Source organism: Rhyacophila brunnea, unplaced genomic scaffold, assembly GCF_057557595.1.
Source record: "Rhyacophila brunnea isolate RB1 unplaced genomic scaffold, BYU_Rbru_1.0 scaffold_11, whole genome shotgun sequence".
Lineage (NCBI taxonomy): Eukaryota > Metazoa > Arthropoda > Insecta > Trichoptera > Rhyacophilidae > Rhyacophila > Rhyacophila brunnea.
This window is the reverse complement of record NW_028232763.1, coordinates 5,945,826-5,966,000: the sequence shown is the minus strand read 5'-3', so window position 1 is coordinate 5,966,000 and position 20,175 is coordinate 5,945,826. Positions and strand designations below refer to the sequence as shown.

Genomic DNA, 20,175 nt, shown 5'->3' with positions numbered 1-20,175 from the left:
ACACACTTTTTTATCCATACTCATTTGTTTTCGTTGAATTAAGAATACTCATATTAAACATATTGTTGGTTAATTTTTTTTTAAATTCATTAAGCCCTGCCTAAACTAAACTATAGATAAAAAATATTATTCTATCTATGAAATATCCAAAGTTATGTATGATTTAATTGCATAATTTTCGGTATTTTATAGATAGACGAGTAGTTTGTGACTATTATCTATTATGGCATGGTTTTCGCAGTGTTTAATTGAATTTTAAAAACTAATCAACACCGTCTATAAATTGTAGTCTTATTCGTACGACTGACAAAGTTTAGTGTGCACTATTTGTGGCAGATCTTAACAGCCTACCTCCACCTTTCGCCACTGCTATTACAGGTAGTGAAATAATTTTCGGTTTTTTGTTTGCATATCCGTATCTGAGAGATAGACGACACTATCTCCAAAACGAAAACTTTCGGAAAAACGCAATTAAAGTTTATTAACACCTTGAATATTAGTATACTTAGGTTCAGCTTAGCATAATTATTTTTAGAATTTTAGGTTTCTGTTATGAATAGTCTCAAAATGTGAATTGGGGCTGTCAAGTATGATAATAATTTACCTACAAAATCTATGGTTAATTAATTTTCTGGGGTATAATGTTGTTCCAAAAGTAGGTTTCTCAGAGAAATGGAAAAGAAAAGAAAAATATAACCAAAGAGGAATTATAATAGAGAGATAGACATTTTGGATTACAATACAATAGTTTTATGAAGGTAAAAAGATTTTTATCGTGGCGTCCAACAATATGGCAATGTTATTTAAAGCGACTATGCTTTTTAGTTCGACACGGAAAAAGGTGTCAATCGGCCATTGGCCGTTTGGCAGTCAGAGGGGGTAAAGTAAAGTAATATCCGAAGGGAAACACAGTATGATGTATCTATTAACTGTTATTTGCGATTTTACACAATTGTTCATCTAAATAATGGTTCGTTGTAAATATATAAAACAGTAAATTAGAAAGCGCTTCAGACAGTATTCTAAAAACCACATGTCAACTTCGTCGCAATTAGATAGTTAGACGTATAGCTTAGTGGTCAGTGCATATGAGTGCGAATCCAGACGGGAGATGGTTCGAACCCTGCTGGGCGTCGTATTTATTGTGTAAATATTACTGAGAAGTGTTTTCAAATTATGTATGTTCAATATAACACTCGATTAAAAGAAACACTAATGCAATGGGTTTTTTAAATCTCATTGTGGGAAAATGATTTGCACATAATTTAACTGGAATCAATTTTCTTATTTTTACCACGTCCGGTCCTAATATGATTATAATATGGAGCTCCACAGTGTGGAGGGTTGTATTAACAGATTTTTGTTTTTTTTAGATTTTTGCTAAACCTATTAGCTCCATACTCTGACTAAAAACACAGATTGAAAAATAATATGTGTATTTGCCAGACCCAGGATTCGATAGTAATTGTGTCAATAATAAGGCCTAAACATAAGAAAGTGAAACTAACCAAATGACCCCATAGTCGTATAAAGCAGTGCTCCGCAACCGGTGTGCTGCGGCACACTGGTGTGCCGTGAGACAATGAATGCTAGGTGTGCCGCGGCGCATTGTGTCAAAAAAATGCAAATAATTTTGTATATTATACAATACTTACTTAATGGCTAAATTTGCGTGCATGGCTGGTAATATATTTGAGCACCTGAATAAAATTAATAAAAAAAAATGCAAGGTCAGAATGAAAATATATTGATATGCTTCACTACCATAGGGATATTAAATAAATTCACTACCATTGAAAACAAGCAATGAATTTTGGGTCAGGCCCAAAAACTTATAACTTTGCTGCAAAAGAAATTTCATCATTACTTTCATACAATCAATACGACTGGATTCGAAACCCTTTTGCAACCAATGCCGGAAATTCTATAGAAGCACTATAATTATATTTGTGAGGAATTTTGTTGAATTGAGGAACGACGTGACGCTAAAAATGAATTTCGCCGATCTTCCATTGGGTATTTTCTGGATTTCGGTTAATAAAGAATATCCTCGGATTTCCGACAAGGCTATCGCAGTTCAGCTCCCATTTTATACGACATATACCTATGTGAGAAACTTTTTTCATCTCCAGCTATAATTGAAAATGATAAGCAGTCATACTTGACGGGTGATAAGAACTTCGGGTTTCTCTTTCGTCAGAGCTATAGACTGGAGGGCCAGGCTCAGGGGGGTGTGGTAGATCAACCAGATAAGTGAGAAAAAAAATTACACATTTTCTCTAATGGTTAAAAAAAAGTCGCCTGCATATTACTACGCTGATACTAATATTTTTAAATATGCGATTGGTGAGTGTTTGTATTAATAAATACAAAAAAAGCTAAACATACAATGAATACAATTAATTTTACCTCGAACACCATTTGAAAAACACTACCTACTTTACACTGTCTTTAACCTTAGCGATAGGTAGGGGCCCGCTTCATCATGTGGGGTCCATATTTTGATGTATAATTGTTTTACCTGTGGTGCGCCGCGGAATTCTGGGAATACCTTTGGTGTGCCATGGGTGAGAAAAGGTTTCGGAGCACTGGTATAAAGTACGAAGAGATAGAGACACAGTTCATTGAACTTGTATAAAAAATGGTACGTATTAGCTACAACAGCAATTTTGATAGGGAAACCACAGAGGGATTTTTCAATATTTTTTTTGGTTCCGGTAGGCACACGACTTTGGCGAGCCGTAACCCGTTTTCAAAAAAAATCGATTTTGTAATTAGGTAGGTAGGTATTATGTATTTCGACTTTACTCGCATAAATCTGCATGTCTGTCGATCGGGGCCTTAAGTTAGGAAATAAACGTTATTATTTTAGTTTAAAATCGTACATTGAATTGAAATTAGACAAAGGTTGGAAACTATTATGCAGATAGCAACAATATTCACAAACCATGACATTGCCCTTCAATGTTGCTATTCAGGAATTAAAGTATGAAATCGGCAATGAATTGGAAAGTAATTAGTATTTACCTACCTATCTAATATAAACAGTTCATACCAACTTTTTTTTTCCAATAGGTAATATTTGTTTACAGAATAAGGTCATTGAAGAAATATTTTATAATATAGGTACTTCAGGTACATAGTCAAAACTATTTTATTATTATATAAATTTATATTTATTGTCTATCGTCACTCTAATACTACAACTCAAAAATTTTGATATTGTTGGGAAATTTAATTCTTAATTAATTAAAAAAAATAATTTATGTTGGAAGTTATAAATAACCTCATTTTTTTGACAGAAGAGGCAGATAATGAAAGACAATTTGCTGTCCGAAATTTTGTTAAATAGAATTAATAATGAAAAGTAGGTACCAATAATAAACCTTATTTAAAAACTACTTAAGTACTTATTAAAAAATGTTAACATTTGCGTACATATAATATCTATTACTTTTAACTTTTTACCCGAAGCGAAGCAGACCCTGGAGCGGATCTGGACCAAGTAGGAGCGGAGCAACTCAAAAAAGGGTCCGCTCCAAGCTCCAACCCTCTGATAATAACACTACAAGAGACCACGCATCGCTACCAACTTCCGGTGAGAGCAAAAACATTTCTGCCAACATGTCCACACTTGCTTGTTTGCCAGTTGCACATTTTCCACCCGCGGCGGAATAGAAAAAAAAACGTGGGCATTTGTATAAAAATATTTATCAAGTTTTAATACGTAATGTTTGTTTGTAAACAACTTTTAAACAATTCGTTTATACATTTGTTTAGGGGAGGTGTATGTAGGTAGATGTAGGTCTGTACTAGGAAATAAGGTATAAAGGGTATAAAGTAAGCAACAAATCTCGAAACATTAGGTTATTTTCAGTAGGTAACTAACTGTGTATAAATATGTATACCTTGTTGTATTTAGGTAATGAGGGTTATGTAGGCAATTACCCATTTTTTTTTCAAATCCAATTTAGTACTCAAGTATCTGCATTACGTTGAGAAGGAAATGATGTCTCAGATTCTGTAATATAATAGCACAAAGCAAGTTACATAATTGTATTTATATTGAGGTGATGATGTACATTCTACATTGTACAGAGTTGTCATACTTAGGCACGACGCATAGTTTACGAATTGATTATTTTGGCAGAAACGAATATCAGTGTAAGGAAAATGACCGAAAATACATAAGCTAAGGGCTGCCTTCATTCGGCGGTGGGTGGACGATGGCTGAAGATGTTGATGTATGATAAAGGTTCACATTCCATGCATGTAACATGACGTAGGTACACATTAATCAATCTGATACCTACGTAAATTTATTAGGTAATTACCTAGAACGTATTTAATAAAAGAATTTATAAACGAAATAGGGAGACAGATACGTTTTACGACCCATTTACTCCTACAATAACAGTCCCAGTAGCAGGGGCACCGCTCCCCCTATGTTCGCAAACAAGCGGCCAAATTAAGGGGCGGTCGTTGGTGCCTTTTCAGTTAGCGATTTTTGCAAATTCACTCTACACACACAGATTCTGTAACATTACAATAACATTGAAATAATAAATTATGAAGCTTTAATTATTTTTATAAATTTAGTAGCCTCTTTCACACGTTTATTTTCGCCTGTGGTACTGGTTTTATAATTATTATCCAGAATTAACATCGTAATATTTAAAATATTATTTACATATACACATATGAATAGCCGAATAGTATTATAGCGCCTGTACACGTGCATGGATTTACTGGCGGCAAAAGTGCTTATTTTAATTTTAAACTATCGTGACAATAGCTGTTTACACGTAAAAGTGCTGAATATCTCTCCAATTCATTCTTTAAGAGTGAGCGAGACGCGATGTTTTCATTTTATGGTATTATTTCGTAGATACTATTTGACATCTACTGAAAATCGGTCAACCTGAAAATTCGTTTTTTTTGCCGGCAGGTTCGCCACTACTGCGCAGGCGCAGATCGAAAAACAATTACTGTCACATGAAAATTCAGAACCTTCAAAACCCAACCCATTCATGCATGCAATCTTGCCAACTGCAGGATAATACATGTTTACCTTACCCATACATTTTCCTACTGCCAACAGTAAATCCATACACGTGTAAACGGGGTACGACGTTGTTCTATCTTGTAAAGTTGTTAACAGTAAACCAACTCATAAATCCCAACAGTTGATTCTTGCATCCATAACACATAATATAATCATTTCTAAATAAAATCTACAAAAAAATCTAAAACGTGTCCATACAGTGGAAAAAATTTGCAAGCTTCCTAAATACTAGGAATCGCTGTCATTTTGTGTAGTTTGTTCACAATTTTCATTTTTTGAATTTCGAACTTCTATTTAAAATGAAGATATGAGAGTTTGTTCGAAAAGTTGACATAATAATATTATGTTTATATTGGCGTGAATTGAAAACAATCTTTCATTGTAGGTACTACATACCTACTATAAAGTTGATCAAATTGAGGTGCATGTCGTCTACATGTCGCCTACTAACTGTCACGCTGCCGCGGCGACAAATTTAGTCTATGGTTTCGTCATTTTTCAGAATATTTGAACGATCACCATCTCTGAAGAATAACACTGATGAAGAGTGCCAACTATAATATATGCTAATTTCAATTAATGTTAACAGTTTCTACGTGTGCGTATGTTAAAATACTTGCGGCATGACATCCATAGAAAATATTTTGAACAGAACCCAACATGCAGACCATAGATAATAGACAACATTCTTATAGAAAATACATAGTGCCATACGCTAAAAACAAAAAAAACGTGGTTTCGACATGACAGTCGAAAAGTGTAGGCATGTAGAAGACGATAAAAACGTTCAAAACGTCACGCAGATGTCGATGCAGTGCGGTTCAACGTGAGGTGACCTCATTGTTGTTTTTGTGATTTCGGCAGATTTTGCCAACTGACAATGTTCGTTTAAACTTTAAAGGTTCAAAATGTGCTACGAGATGGGAGCATCAGTCTGATAAAATTTTAGACACCAAGAACAATGACATTACACATTTTTTCCCGTACCGGCAGCTTACTGTGACGTCACGTGATAGTACGCGACATGCACCTCAATTTGGTTCGCGCTTTATGTTCATATTGGCGTAAATTGAAAAGAATTGTTCATTGTAATACCTACTTATCAGGTAAATGTGTAGTACCTACCTACTATAAGAATTGCTAGAGACGACAATAATAACTATGTTATACCTAATAATACGGTACTAAGTGTACATACGTCCTACATACCTAGCAATCATTAAAATCCAGTGGATAAAAGCAATAAATTGACGTAGCAAAATGGTTGACTTTCCAATTTTAAATTAGATAACTACTGCTGAAAATAACGTTTCACATGGCATCAATTTGGCATTCCGGAAATACATGGCTAATATCGAGTAATATCTCTCTATAATATGATTTTATGATTGATTGGGACACGACATTTCCAATTTATTGTCAAATCATTATTTGGAGCTGGGCTCAATGTCATTGGCTGGGCTATACATTTTTCGTTATAAAGTGTCGTTTTCGTGAAAATGTAATAGGTACATACTTGGGGGAAAAAGCTTTCTTTCGTGGAGACGGAGCATAAATATATAAAATAAAAGTTATTGACGCTAATGATTAATTATCATTGGCACATCATTTACAGACTACAAACTTATCAAAAGAATGGATGGGGGAACCACTGTCGAAAACTACCCAATCAAGACTCGCAACCAGACAGAATCTAACATTCGAATGACGTTTTTAAAATGAGGTCCATACTATGGTAGTTGGTGGTTCCATTTTTGACCGTTCTTTAGATAAGTTTGTAGGACTGTAGTCATTTCGCATTGCAGATTCGAGTGTAGCAACATCACATTATTGTGCTCTGAAATGTATTTTCCGTAGCTGCACTGAGATTCAAACCATTTTGTATGTTACAAGCGTAAGACAATCACGCATTTTTTTCCGGCCATGTCCGATCCTCATAGGATCATATAGGCCTCCACATAGTAGAGGATTGTATTAACAGATTTTGTTTTTTAGGAGAAATGGATGTCAGCCACTTGCTCAACCTATTAGGTCCATACCCTGACTCACACACAAATTGAAAAACAATATGTGTACTTGCCAGACCCAGGATTCGAACCTGGGACCCACGACCACCCGAAGATAATCACGCATACCTATCTGAAATAACAGTAGATAAGTACAAACACATAATTACCTAGGTACCTAGGTTACCTATAAGAAATCGTCATAACAGTCAAACATGTTTTAATTAAATTTGGTAATTGTGCCGCAGAGGTGGCCATGAACTTTTATATTTTTTTTACGTTAACAGTTTATTCTATGTAGACAATTATTATAAATACATTTTTCTGTTGGCGTATCGGCTTTTCGATCCAATAATCGTTCATTGAAAATTTGAAATTTCCATACATTTTGATGCACCATTATCACAAACAAAGATTATATGAGGTAATATTAGGTTGGGGTAGGTTAGACCAGGTTAGGTTAGGTTTGGTTTGGTCTAAAAAGAAAGTTGTAAAATCTCATGGCCACCTCTGCGGCACATTTACCTTAAATTTAATGCTACGAAGTACGTAGACGTGAATTTGTATTTGTGCAATGGCAGTTAATTAAAAATCTCTCAACGGAACCAGGACGTAGGTATACTATAGGTCGTGTTTAAATTGTTATGATTTAATGTAGGTCCCTAGGTATGTAACGGTTAATTCTAAATGAATTAAATAATGTTGTACCTACTGTTTCAAATTGTATAGTATAATATAGTACAAACTTAAATAAATTAGAATTGAAATTCAATTACCACCATTAATTAATTTATTCAAGCAGGTGTCACCATTAGTTTGTGTCGCGTGATCACAAAATTCTGAAGCGTTCGGTCCAATTTTCATGGTGACGTCAAAAGAAAAAGAAATTGAAGTGCATTGGTATAATAAAATGGTATAAATCTGTCCATGTTCGTCAACAAGGATTTGTGAAAACATGGAAACAGCAATGAATGAGGAAGTACGTTACAGAAATACTGTTTATGGGTACATAAATTAAATGAAAATACCGGCAAATAACAACGGAGCATCTGACCACTTTCTAATTAGTGCCTAATCATAATTATTATGAACCGTTAACTTAACTGTGTGGTTAAAACAGATAGACTTTTAGATTAGTTACATTACGAATGATAGAAGTAAACGTAATAATACGAAGTTTTAAATAAAATTTTAAAATTTGAATCTCGCTACATTTAAATGTAATTTACGTTGAGGTTTGGGAATTTGACATGATGTAAAACCGTTGTCAAAAAATTGTCAAATTTACGTCGTCAGTCAAGCAAGAACAAAAGGTGGCCATTAAATTAATCCACGAAAATCGTTCGAAATTCAAACGATATTTTTAACAAAAAACACAAATATAAAAGAATCACTCACCTGTCAAAACAACGTGTAAAACTGTCAAGTGTGTGACTAAAGATAACGATATTAAACTTCGCACCGATGTGACATCACAATCGCAAACAAAACTGAACCTTTACGCACGGACTTCATGATTCACTCGTCGGCACGTTGTCGGTACGTTTGGAATAAGCGCGCGCACCGTTTTGCACATTTTCCTGACAGTATAACGTTGCACGGCGTTACACGTCGCTTATCTACTTTCCTCGTAACAATTTGTATTAGTTTGTCTATTAACAACCAAACGGTTTACTGTATCTATTGAGAATTTGTTATCCCTGTGGATAACATTTGATGAACGAATGATATTTTTCTTAATTTTGGTATGTATCACTGCTAATAACAAATTAAATCAACACGTCATTATGGATTCACTTTTGAACAATATTATTACTTAAAGCTGAGTTCGAATTGCGCAAAAAGGCATTGTTCTAACTAAAATAAAACACGTTTTATGTAATATAGTACTTTCCCACATAATTTAATACAGATCAGCGCATCTATTCGATATACAAGACTGCTTTCGGCCTTTATTAACCCGCGTTGACACGGTCCAAGTACGATCTAAGTACACTTGGATCGAGTGCCATCCAAGTGACAGCTTCATACTAATTATTCCTATCCATGCTAACTTGGATGAGTAGGACGCGGTCCAAGTAGCTTGGATAGGAATAATTAGTATGAAGATGTCTCATATGAGTGCAATTGGATGGCACTCGGTCCAAGTGTACTTGGATCGTACTTGGACCGTGTTAACGCGGCTTTACGGCTGCTAAATAGGACAGGAAAGTATCGAATTATTAACACTTATTGCAACAATTACATGGCTAACTTATTGCAACAATTACCATAAGTTGGTGAGGCAAGTGAGGTGCTGTTAAAACATAGCACGTATTATAACAATTATAACTAAATTATTGTAATTGTTACAATAAGTGTTAATAATTCGATACTTTCATACCCTATTTAGCTGCCGTAGCGGACCGAAAGCAATCTTGTATATAGGCTAGATGCGCAAAACTGGTATTTTCAAATTAGAAATAGATTGTTGTTAATGTTAAACAAAACCATGCAATGAAACACCATTAAAAAATCGCCCGCTTTTAAATTCGCCAACAAACAGCTCGTAAAGAAGCTCAATGTAATTGACGCTTAACTATGTTTTTTTTTTAAATGTAGTAAATACACAGCTTATTAAAACCTACCTGATCTGCTATACAATAATTTGCTAATTTTGTACATTTGATATAATATGATATAATTTATCCATAATCAGACACTTTTGCATTGATAGTAATGCGTCAAACGTTCAATAAAATAATATTTTATTACACGCATTATATAAATATAATTTGCACTAGACTTGTAGATTCGTTACTATGTTTATCGATATAAATTATTATCTGCTATTGTGACCTTTTTAACTATGACACTCTTAACAGGTTTGAAATTTTCCACTAACTTGTGCAAAATCCGTGATTACCTAGTTGATATGTTTGGTTCTACAGAACTCATTTCTATTTCAACAATAGACGCAATGAATTAATTATCTTAGTAGTTTTGTCGAATATTTCAATATTTTCCATATATTGTGCTGCACTTTACATTGGACGAAGTAAGCAAGGTACAATTTCAAAAGGGTGACATCAATCTCTTTGTGACATACACATTGTGTGGCCCATGATCGGCAAATGTTTTCCGTATATCGACACATAGTCGTTGTTTTAACACACATCAAGGGTCACCAACATTCGCCTTGCTTAGGCCATTTTGTAAAGAGGCGGCATTGTACTATTTTGTGATTGAATGAATAATTAATTATTACGTTCAAGTCTATACAATCGTATCGATAGTTTCATGAATATGAGATCAATCATAGTAAAAGAGGCACTTAAAATCTTGTTCTGATTAATTAGATCATTATTTGATAGAATAACAAAATTTCTCTTCCTATCCACCTTAGAAGTATGTCACTTCCCATCATTAGCCATGTAGTGGTCACCGTGATCGAGATTTCCCCTTTACTTTTCACCTTAAGTTTATCTTCCTTATCTTCTGGCCATAAATTGCGTCTGTTTGACTTTTCTACTTTTGTCTTTAGAACGTCACGAAGAAAAAAAAATAGAAATGGAAAATTTAATAAATTTCATCTCTGGTGCCAACTACTATAGTCTGAATCTGAACGCAATACTATAATAAAATTTAGCCAATATTTTTATTTCTGGGGTTACTTAGACGTGGGGTATACAAAAAGAAAGCTACAAGTAGGTACTGCATGAAGTTACAGACTTGAGTCTTTCATCCAGCATGGAACACGGTGTATTTTCTAATGATAAATTAATTTATTTATCTATTAACCATTGAATTTTTAACCTACGGTGTCATTTTTGATCATTTTTATTTATATTATCAAGTATCTACTCGTACTGGCTGTAAAACACGTGCGTATTATAAACATGCTATAAATAAACTATTGACATTAATAATAACGGGGTGTGTGATTTACGTATCGTCACCGTTTTAGCAAAACCATCTATGTGTCACTTTTATCAAAAATGACTTTTAAATACCACGTCATTCCTTATTTTTTTCTCTATAGGCCAGTAAAATGATCTATGTGTTGGGTAAACTCGCTCCGAAGTTATTTCAAAAAATAAAAAACAGCTATGTGTAAGGTTCAAAAACCACGGTTCACAAAAACAACTATGTGTATATTATAGTAACATAATAAGTAAGATGGTATTTTGATATCAACAACTATGTGTATATTATAGTAACATATAAGTAAGATGGTATTTTGATATCGAGAGTGTAATGTTTTTTTACAGTTTGGCTACACATTGTTTGTTTCTATGTTATATGCTATGCATTATGGTCTTGCACGACGGTTTGAAAGATGCTTTCTCAAAAAGAGAGACAGGAAATATTCAATAATTTCTGGAAGATGCCTACATGGTCAATAGGGTATAGGCGAGAATTAATTTAAAAGTTGGATAAACAACTACAAACGCCTCGATGACAGTGGCCAATTGAAAGCAACAATGACAAGTAATAAGAATCTGACTGAAGATAAATAATTGGTAGTGCAACCAAAAATCAAAACGGAGAGATTTGTGGAAAAATGTTACATTATGGTTGGATCTAATTCCAAAGTTCCCACCCATTATTGCAGAGAAAATACCTCCAGGGTGTATGTGGAATCGTGTTTCCGATCCAAAATACAAATGCATGATGAATATAAAAAATGGTCTCTGGAAAATGGTCATAAAGCAGCTGAATATACTCCAGTATATTTACCACCAAAAAATCAGTATCCACCAACCACGTAAAGATCAGTGTGCCATCACTGCCATCTGCTGTAGTTATAAAATGAAGAATGTTTCAGAAATGGAATACAATAGCCACATTATTAAAAAAAAAAAAGATGCTAGAAGACCAAAAATGAAATGAAGGAGAGTACCAGAAGTATTACTGGACGGTTAGTAATCACAATGGATCTCCAAAGTGTGCTGCTATGTCCAAAACACAGGCACAAATGTATTATAAACAAAAGCTGCAACTACACAATTTCACCATATACATTCTTCATAATGTATCTTCTAATGAATTTGTCTCATCTCATCGAAAGCAGGACAATACAATGAAATAATTCTAATATCGGATGGGTGTGGATATCAAAACCGAAATAAATTATTCGCTACTGCTCTAAGTTATATCTTTAGAGAGAAAAAACATCGAGATTCAACAGCTTTTATAATATATATAATGAATCATTGCCAATATCACAGTCGAAATACATACATCTTCAGGAATTAAAAAGTGTAATAGAGAAAGATCACCACTATTTCTACGATAACCTAACATTTAAACCTGCTAATAGAAAGTAAACGAACTTATAAATATAATATCATCTCACTATTGCATTAATAATTAATAAAATGATATTGCAATTTATCACTAACGCACTATGTATATTTCAACTATTATTTATGTAACAGTTTTTCATGAATTTATTATTATTCACATTTTGATGAATAAATTAAACTATGTGTATTTACAAAACGGTCAAAACAACTTATGTGACATCACAAACTGTATTTTTATTATTTTTGTATTAAAAATAAAAGATTTTTGTAAACAAAATAATAATCTTAGACCATTTTCTGATTATAATAAAGCATTCTTCATAATTTTAATGTTTAAATGTAACATTATTTTTTTATTCAGTTTTATCCTTCTCCTGCACAATTTGAGAAAGTGCACATAGATGGTTTTGCTAAAACGGTGACGGTATATCGATTAAAATGTTTGTTTATTATAATTGATAATATTGTTTTATATTTCGCGATAAACGCACGTATGACGTTTAGCGGTCGTTGAATTCTCACGTGTTGCATCGCGCGATCTCGAGCGCGAATCCCCACCTAGCATTTTCCCCTTCCACGAGATCTGTCAAACCCCACTCCGCCGCGCGAATTTAACACGCGTTCCGCGATGACCGCTAAAATTTAGCTACGTGGTGCCTCCGTGGGCCAGTCTAGAATGATGCCCTACCAATTATTATAATGTGCCACAGATTTGTCAGAATTTATCTTTAGCGTCGTTGTTTTTTTCCCACGTCGATTTTTCCATAATAAACCTACATTATATTGCAGGGTGAATGATGCAATTTAATTTATATACAGCAATATAAAAATGTAAGCACCTATCTTGCACCTCATGGATTATTGCATCATCACCTGACTACCTATTATAGGTATACAGTGACAATGACAGCATAATTTTATTTTATTGTTAAGTATTTAGATCAGTGATTCCCAACCGGTTCGACTAAAATTAGCATATATTTTTTAATAATCTTATAATAAAAAAATGAACACGATTATTTTGTCATCATTTTTGTAGTCGGGGTAAAGCAAGTGGATAGAATACAATGTATCATAAAAAAATCTGTTGATACAACCTCCACTCTGCGGAGGCTCATAATATATAATCTTTCGAACATGGTGGCAATAAGTATAAAAATAATTACAAGATAAAAAGAACTTTTTATATACAACGTTTTTAAATTTTCTGTTGAATTATTATGCTCAATATGCTCAAACTTGTACTTGATATGAAGTAAATAAAAAACAAATATAGAATAAGTACTGAAATGTCATTTTGACATTTCATTTTGATTTCCATAGTAATGCACGTAGGTATATATTAATAATTTAGTTGCTAGGACCACCCCCTTAGCAACCAATAATAGTCTTTTACTTTTTACGGATTTTTCTGAAATAACTTTCCATACAAAACAGAATTAACTGAAAATGAATTCAATTCTGCTTAAAGATGGCTAAAAGTATTAAAATAATGCATTGGCATCGTGCTCTGATATATTCTAAAAGTTTCAAATGTCTAGCTAGTCGGGAAGTTGGTTAAAAATATTCAATCATCCAATTCAAATCTTGGACAAACAAGAAAACGAGCTAATAAAAACGTTTGTGTCGTTAGCGTATACTATTTTAGATGCTCATTACTAACCAATCAATTCGTCAATTTTTATTCCATCATTCATTATTATAGGTAGGTACTCATGTACTTATTTAAAAAAATCTTTTCGTAAATGTCTTGCTAGACAACTAGGTAATTCTTGATTAGAGACTCGCCTTGATTAGAGAAGGTAATTTTTTAAAACACTAAAAGTCGGTCATGTTAAACCTTTTATTACTATATTATTAAATTTAATCGTTTATGCGAATTCTCGCCGGAGCCCCAGGGTTCCGCGGACCAGTTGGGAATCGCTGGCATAGCTTCTCCACTTGCAGTATTATGCAAATGATATTTTGTCAAATTATATACATTTTCTGATTTTTTTGTAAACGATTTTTCATCTAATTAGAATCAAATAAGATTCATATTATGCAAATAGGAAAAGCGCTTATCCTTATTATAAAATTATTTATTCTAGTTGTAACAACTACGATTACCGTATCATTGACGCGAGTATTTACGTCACATTACAATATAAATTATGCATGCATTAAATTTGGTTATAATAATATTATATTATTATATTTTGTAATCTACATTCTATAATATTTATTATTGTTTGTTTTGTAAGATTCTACCCATAACAAAAACGCGTCACCTGTTAAATCTAATAATAAGCCTAAATGTTGATTTTATCTCAAAAAACTTCCGAAAGATGGCAGGCACACTCAAACTACAGCCTTTGTAAAAAAAATAATTATACTAATATTATAATGTTACATATTATTATTGTGATTAGGGATTCCAATCCCGGGATCCCGAGCTATTTTCGATACCAACGAATCCCGGGATTGATAAACATAATCCCGAAACTTTCGGGATTGACTTTTTAATCAATTTTTATGGAACATAAAATAAAAACGAAAATATAACAGAAAAAAATATTTCTAATAACAAATAACTACATTATAAATAAACTGAGTTTGAATGAAGTTTGATTTATACCTATGTGTAAGTTGCCGATTAATTTTATTTTTTGACATCAATTTTAAAAAAATGAGAAAGATTGGGAAAAAACAATGCTTCGCACTTTTAACAAAGTAATTCCACCATAATCTCATACGTTTTACGGCAGTTTCATATTTGGCTGACTAATTAGATTTATGAAGCGGAAACGCCATAAGAACACCATGATTATTTGCTTTACTATTTTAAATCTCGCTAATCCATTCATGAAGTCTTTACTATCAGAAACAGCAATCTCATATTAAATTCAAATTATTATTTATATTACGATATTATTTACTCCATTAAACTTGTGTTTTTCCAAGATTGAACGTATACAATATAAATGTCTTAAATAGAATAAATTATACTAGATTTATTTTTGACCGATTTTAGCAATGTTATTTGTAAATATAAAAATGTTATATTAACATTGGAAAAAATGGCAATCCCGGGACCAGTCCCGGGATCCCGGGATTGTTGAATTGTAATCCCGAAATCCCGGGATCAGAATTTTGGCTTGGGATTGGATTCCCTAATTGTGATATTATACCATCATGATTTTCGTATTTGTAACTGAATCATTTGAAGTAGAGATTGTGATCGAACAATCTCGTCTCGAGAATTCTCTGAGAAATAATCAGAATAAGTGAATCTTGAATATCTTAATTTTGAGAATTATCTATCATTTCTCAACAATCATCATCTCAAACCTCAAAAACAAAAAATGGTAGCACGTTCGTTGACGATGTTATAAATTATTTTTCAACTATAATTCGTCATAGGGTTCATAAAATCGTTTTGAACAGTACCTAAGTACTTAACTAAGTACTTAATTTTTATCAGTTTATGACTCTCGCAACATTATTGTTGTCTTCGTACCCGATTATGGCAATTTAATAATAAATAATGAATGAATGATTCATTCCATTATGTATAGGTATTATTGTGTTACGATTATTTATTTATTATAAATTATAATATAGTGACCTATTAGTTAAGGATCGCATAGACTTTTCGTATACATAATATGCGGAACGCATTCTGACAATTGGAATAGATTTTAGGGGTCACAAAGATATATAATGTCGATGTTGCCAGGCGATATTAGTGGTCATTTTTTTTATTGAGGTTTTAATTTTTTTCTTATAACCCACCAAAAATTGTTCTGAGTTCTTCAATAAAACCAAGACCGAATCAGGAATTGACTGAAAATGCAATAATTGTACCATGCCATCGGCATGGTCGTAGAACGGTTCGTCCCATTTGAAAAAATAAAAATAGCGGGTAGTGCAATGCAGGATGCACTTTCAGCTTTAAGAAATGGATTTTTGGAGCTACAGCAGTTTCAAGATCTGGAAAAAGTTTGCACTTACTTATTATGGTGTAATTTTTGGTGGGTTATATGAAGAAAAAAAATTGAAAACTCATTAAAAAAAAATTGACCACTAATATCGCCTGGCAACATCGACATTATATATCTTTGTGACCCCTAGAACCTATTCCAATTGTCAGAATGCGTTCCGCATATTATGTACCTATACGAAAAGTCTATGGGATCCTGCACTATGTTCCTATTATAATTGTATCGATATTGCCTGGTATAGGTAGTATTATGTACGATAGCCTTGATCTTCACCGCAAACTGGTTTTGTATATTGGATGTATTTTGTATGACATTCTGAGTCACATTACATTACACTACATCACATATTAATGCCAACCGATCCACTGTACCATTGACCCTACGAATTTACATATTTTTATATTATTTAAAGTTGATTGGTTTCAGCTTTAAATTTCAAAATCATATTATAATAATTATAATATTACATAAGTGGATGTGATTAAGATAGATGACCATGTAATAAGCGACGAGACTATGAAAGAAAAAATCTGTAAAAGGTGAAAGCAGGGCTTTTTTATTTAAAGAAAACAGGTGCCGGAACTCACTTCTCGTCAAGTTTTTTACTAAAGAAAATTATATTCAAATATGGTTTAAATGAAATTTCAGGCAGCTTTTCCTATGCCACAAAGCACATAGAAAATTCAACAAACAAAGAAATACAAATGTGTACCCCGGAGGCATAGGACATCATGTCCATTTTGACAACTTTACAGGAGAGCATAAAAACGATTTTTTTTGTGTTTTTTTATGTTTTTGAAATAAAACGCATTTGTTTAACTTTTTATTTTATTTATTTGTTCAATTAGTAAACGTAATATAATTTTATTGTACTTCTGAAATAAAAAAAATTATTTACAATATTCCACCGAAGAGTTAATATGATTAGTTGTCATCAGAAATGTCACATTTAGGATAATCATGAGAATTGGCCCCATGTTTTAATTTTTTATAAAAATCATGAGAATATGAAGGTAAGAAAGTCTTCTTCTTCGGCCATATCCGCCCCTTAGCTGGAGCATATGGACACCACGTGGCGCCTCCAAGAATCTCTGTCGCTCGCCAGTCGTTTTGCATCGTTCCAGGTCAAACCAGCATCCTGTAGCTTCGCCATATACACTCTGGTATTTAGCGGCCTTCCAGGACTCCGGAATCCGGTTGGATTGAAGAACAGGCAAGCCAGGTTGAAATTCTCTTCTGGCATCAGCAGCACGTGGCCGAGCCAGGTCCAACGCCACATCCTCACTCTCAGCGTAATCAGAGGCTGCTTGGTGCGCTCTCTTATCTCCTCGTTGCTCCTAAAGTCATACTACAGCACACCCGCACACCCAGTATCCTTCGCAAACATCTGTTTTCGAAGCTCAGTATACGGTTGCTCTGAGCCTTCCTAAGGTGCCATGATTCGCTACCGTAAAGCAGCACCGTCAGAATACAAGCGTCGAATAGACAGCATTTGGTTTTGACCGACTACAATCGTGAGTCCCAGACATTCCGCATCGAGTTGAATGTTGCTCCAGCCATTCCCATTCGGGTAGCGAGCTCTCTCCCCAAAATGCCATCTTCCGTGATGTGTACCTACCCCCAGGTATTTAAAGCTGTTGACGCTCTCGATATTTTGCCTCTCGCTAATCAGAGGGAAATCTGGATCAGGACAGGTGCTGTTGCATAAAACGTTGGTTTTCTTCGCGTTGATTTTCAAACCAATGCGAGACGAGTTGTCAAGCAACATATCGATTGTCTCCTGAATGCCCTCGATTGAGTTGTCGAATAGGACATTATACCATTATACTTTTTATTATTAATGGGTGTGGGGTATGACAATATCGATGACTACTTGTTTAGTCTTGTATGTTATGCAAAGGGTATCTTCATCTTTTTATACCATGCCCTAGCGGAGGTCAGCCACCATCAAGGCGATCTGAGCTTTGTCATCTGCTACCCGGAACAGTTCAGTGGAGCTGCACTCGTACCAATCACGGAGGTTCTTAAGCCATGAAATACAGTGTCATCCTCTGCTACGCTTACCGTTGTTCTTTCCTTGAATGACAAGCTGGGGAATGCTGTACTTTTGTCCTCTCATAGTGTGGCCGAGGTACTGTAGTTTCCTGGTTTTGATACTACGCAGAACTTCTTGGTCCTTTCCCATTCGATTGAGAACTTCAACATATTATGTCACCCGGTCAGTCTAAGGAATTTTGAGATTGCGTCTATACAGCCACGTCTCGAAAGCTACAACTCTCCGTGACATCTTTTCTTCAACAAGCTGTTGATCGAAGATTAATCGAAGCTCTCTGCATGTAACAATGTATTTCCCTCTATTGCAAAATTTCGGGTATCATTCAAATGTTCCCTAATCGTTACTGCAATAAAATAATAATTTGTGGTAATAATAACATGTAAATTATGTATGGAGAAAAAACTTGTGTGAAATTATATGACTATAAATTTAAACCAAACAACTCATTCTAACACTTCAGTACTTACTTAAAAATATATCATTTCACAGAGCATATCTACTGTAGATAGGTTCATTATTAATGTAGGTGTGAATATTTACCTGGTGATAGACATTCTCTAGGATTTTGAGCTGATGTTGACGCCAACAACATTATCCATTTTGCACGCGAACTCATTATTCCCAAAAATGAAAAACTATAAAAATATAGTTCCCACACCAATAATACTAAATTACAAAAATATGGGTCTTTATAATATGAAAGTAGCTGCTATATTTCGTGAAATTGACACTCAATAATCATCAAATATCAGTTAGGTACCGACCATAGATTAAAAGTGAAAAAGTTCTTAGAGGCATACAACGATATGTGGATATGATGTCATTGGAAAAATAAATAATTAGAGGCATATAACTACATGTCCACATAATGTTATATGCCCCGGAATGAAAATGGATATAGTGCATTTATACACTATTATTTCTGTTAATATACCGAATTAGAGATACTGTTATATACCCCTAGATAGAGGAAAAAAACTAAAGTATTCCTGTGTTGAAAAGTTATTTTTGGCAAAAATGGACATGATATCCTATGCCTCCCGGGTACAGATTAATATACAATGATTGTCGAAAATAAAATTGTAAAAACATCGTGTATTTGTTGAATAAAAGTTTGTAGTGATCTCCAAAGTTTTTTTCCAATTCTCGTCTGGCAAATCGTCTCGAGTCCTTTTCTTAGTGTTAGGTTTATGGTCGAATGTCTTCCACTAAGTAACCACCACCGATCAGCGTGTTTTGAAGGACCAACAAGTGTCAAAGATGGTCCGGAAGACTTTACGGAAGACAGACAAAAGTCCCGAAACTGTTTTGGTCTTCAACGAAGCTCTTATTGGGGTAATAATTAGATTTATTTGCAAAAATTCGCATTCACATTCACTTGAAGAAATGGTAATAGAATTCAAGGCATTTATCAAACGCGATAGTTTTTCAGATACCTTTGCTTTTTCATATGAGATGATTCAGGAAAATTAACTTAAACTATCTAAGCGCGAACATTGTTTAGTCTACTTAATTGCTTTTGAAACATTAAAAACACCATGAAAAAAGTTGCCAGAACGCCGTTCCACCGCGTTACATTACAAAAAAGCCCTGGGTAAAAGTATTACCTGCCTAAGATATGTGTTATTAGTATTCTAATTAGTCCAATGATACATTACTGGCATAGCCATTCGTGTGAAACCAAGAACTTTAATATATAATTAAAATTATGAGAAATAATACTAATGTAATTTTCGTTAATCTATATCAGCTATAGGTAAAGGTTCGGCCCATGGCT

The 20,175-nt window shown here is 33.7% G+C and overlaps 1 protein-coding gene across 1 annotated transcript in view; it reads right to left on the bottom strand.

The window, feature by feature from the left end:
* LOC147078306 (acyl-CoA Delta-9 desaturase-like) overlaps positions 1-8,595 on the bottom strand; it is a 108,155-nt gene extending 99,560 nt beyond the window's left edge. The window contains exon 1 of the mRNA XM_085958425.1: positions 8,470-8,595. The gene's annotated coding sequence lies outside the window, so the exon portion shown is untranslated. The remainder of the gene's footprint in view (positions 1-8,469) is intronic.
* Between the last annotated feature and the right edge of the window lie 11,580 nt (positions 8,596-20,175).